Source organism: Chrysochloris asiatica, unplaced genomic scaffold (genome assembly GCF_000296735.1).
Source record: "Chrysochloris asiatica unplaced genomic scaffold, ChrAsi1.0 scaffold00599, whole genome shotgun sequence".
Classification (NCBI taxonomy): domain Eukaryota; kingdom Metazoa; phylum Chordata; class Mammalia; order Afrosoricida; family Chrysochloridae; genus Chrysochloris; species Chrysochloris asiatica.
The window spans coordinates 76348-79526 of NW_006409117.1; positions in this window are offsets into that span (position 1 = coordinate 76348).

Consider the following 3179-nt stretch of genomic DNA (forward strand, 5'->3'; position numbering starts at 1 on the left):
TGCTCTGAAAAGGGGTGGAGGAAAACATGGAAGAAGTCAGGAAAATGCTACAAGAGCAATCAAACAAGATAGATTTGAAGAGAGTCTAAGATTCATGTTGGATAACATGCAGAAGAACAACTTAAGAATTATTGGCATTCCAGAACAGGAAGAAGCTGAGAAATCCACAGAGGAGATAGTTGAAGAGTTTCTGGAAGAAAATTTCCCTAACATCTTGAAAGATGAGAAGATAAACATTCAAGATGCTGAACGTACCTCAGAAAGGATAAACCTCAAAAAAAAGTCACCAAAATATATAATAATCAAGCTCTCCAAAATCAAAGACCAGGAGAGAATTCTAAAAACAGCCATGGAGAAGAGAAGTGTCACTTACAAAGGCAAGCAAATCAGATTAAGCTCTCACTATTCAGCACAAACCATTCAGGCAAGAAGACAATGGGGAGACAGATACAAAACTCTAAAAGAAAAAAAACAAAACAAAACTGCCAACTAAGAATCGTCTATCCAGCAACCCTATCAAATATGATGGTGCAAACAAAACATTCCTGGAGAAAAAGAATCTAAGAGATTTTATCAAAACCAATCCATCACTTCAAAACATTCTAAAGGGAGTTCTTTGGGCTGAAAACCAACAAGAACAGACAATAACCAGAGATTGACAGGCATGGCAACACCACCTGAAACTCAGTTGACCGATAGCAGAGTCCAGAACAGAACAAAACTACAACAATGAATTCAAAAGAGCTGGGAGGTCAACCGAAGATCAAAATAATATCAATGTCAAAGATGGGAATAAATGTAGGAACAGAGATATCACTCTCAATGGAGAGAAACTGAAAGCCTTCCCTCTGTGAATGGGAACCAGACAAGGATGCTCTTTGTCACCACTCCTTTTCAATATTGTTTTGGAAATATTAGCTAGAGCTACATGACATGAAAGGGAAATTAAAGGCATCCAAATTGACAAAGAGGAAGTAAAACTCTCTCTATTTGCAGACGATATGATCCTATATATAGAAAACCCCAAAGACTCAGTAAAATAGTTACTAGACATCATTGGAAGATTCAGCAAAGTGGCAGGGTATAAGATCAACAAAAAAAATCAGTTGGATTCCTCTATAGTAACAATGACAGTGCTGAAAAATACGTTAAGAAAGAAATACCATTTACAATGTTGTTTTTGTTAGGTGCCATTGAGTAGGTACTGACCCACAGTGTTATGCCCAGCAGAACAAAACACTGCCTGATCCTGGGCCAACCTCATCACTGTTGCCACGATTGAGTCCATCGATGCTGCCACTTGGCCAATCCATCTCGTTGGGGGTCTTCCTATTTTTCTCTGACCCTCCACCTTATCAAACTTGATATCTTTCTCCAGCAACTGCTCCCTCCTGACAACATGTCCAAAGTATGAGATACGAAGTTTGGCCATCTTGGCCTCTAAGGAGCACTCTGGCTGCATTTCTTCCAAAACGGATACATTGGTTCTTTTGGTAGCCCATGGTACTTTCAATATTCTCCTCCAACACCATAACTCAAAGGCATCAATTCTTCTACGGTCTTCTTTATTCATTGCCCAGCTTTTGCATGCATATGAGGTGATTGAAAACACCATGGATTGAGTCAGGCGCACCTTAGTCCTCAAGCTGACATCTCTGTTCTTCAACACTTTGAAAAGTTCTTGTGCAGCAGATTTGCTTATTGCAATAGCCGTTTGATCTTTTAAGTGCTGATTCTGTGAGTGCTGATAGTTGATCCAAGAAGAATGAAGTCCTTGACAACTTCAATCGTTTCTCTGTTGATAAGAATGTTGTTTATTGGCCCAGTGGTGAGGATTTTTGATTTCTTTACATTGAGATGTAATTCATACCAAAGGCTGTGCTTTTTGATCTTCATCAGTGAATGTTTTAAGTCCTCTTCACTTTCATTCAACAAGCAAGGTTGCATCATATGCATATCACAGGTTGTTAAGGAAACTTCTTCCAAACCTAATGCCACATTTTTCTTCATAGAACCCAGCTTCTCGGATTATTTGCTCAGCATACAGGTTGAATACATATTGTGAAATAATACAACCTTGTCACACACCTTCTTTTTTTCGCAAACCTTTCTTAATTTTAAACTATTCAGTGTTCCCATGTTCTGTTCGAACAACTGCCTCTTGGTCCAGGTACAGATTCCTCATGAGCACAATTAAGTGTTCTGGAATACTCATATTTCACAATGTTGTCCATAGCTTGCCATGATCCACACAACTGAAAGCCTTTGCATAGTCAAAAAGCACAAGTAAACAGCTTTCTGATATTCTCTGCTTCCAGCCAAGATCCATGGGACATTAGCAATGAAATCCCTCATTCCATGGCCTCTTCTGAATCCAGCTTGAAACCCTGGAAGTTCTCTGTCAGTGTATGGTTGTATTACCTTTAGCAAAACTAACATGAGATATCAAAGAGATTGTGTGATGATTTCCACATTCCATTGGGTCACCTCTCTTTGAAATGGGCACAAATATGGCTGTTTTCCAAACAGTCAGCCAGATAGTTGTCTTCCAATTTTCTTGGCAGAGAGGAGTGAGTGCCTCCTGTACTGCCTCACTTTCTTGAAAGATTTCAATTTTTGTTCCATCAATTCCTGGTGCCTTGTTCTTTGCCAATTCCTTCAATACACCTTGGACTTCCTCCTTCAGTATCATTGGCTCTTGATCATATGCTATCTCTTGAAATGGCTGAACATGAACCATTTCCTTTGGTACAGTGACTGTGTGTATTCTTTCTATCTTCTCTTGATGCTTTCTGCATCATTCAATAATTTGCCTAGAGAATCTTTCAATAAAGAAAGTTGAGGCTTGAATTTTTTCTTTAGTTCCCTCAGCTTGAGAAATGCTGAGCATGTTCTTCCTTTCTGGTTTTCTGATTCCAGATCTTTGCACATTTTATTGTAATATTTGGCATTATCTTCTCGAGCTGATCTTTGAATGTTTCTGTTCAGCTCTTGGACCTCCTCTTTTCTTCCATTTGCTTTAGCATCTCTATTCTGGAGAGCAAGTTTCAGTGTCTCGTCTGACATCCATTTTGATGTTTTTCTTTTTTATTGTCTTCTTAATGACTTTTTCTTTCTTCCTGTATGATGTTTTTGATGTCATCCCACAACTCTTTTGGTCTTCAGTCTTTAGTGTTTAA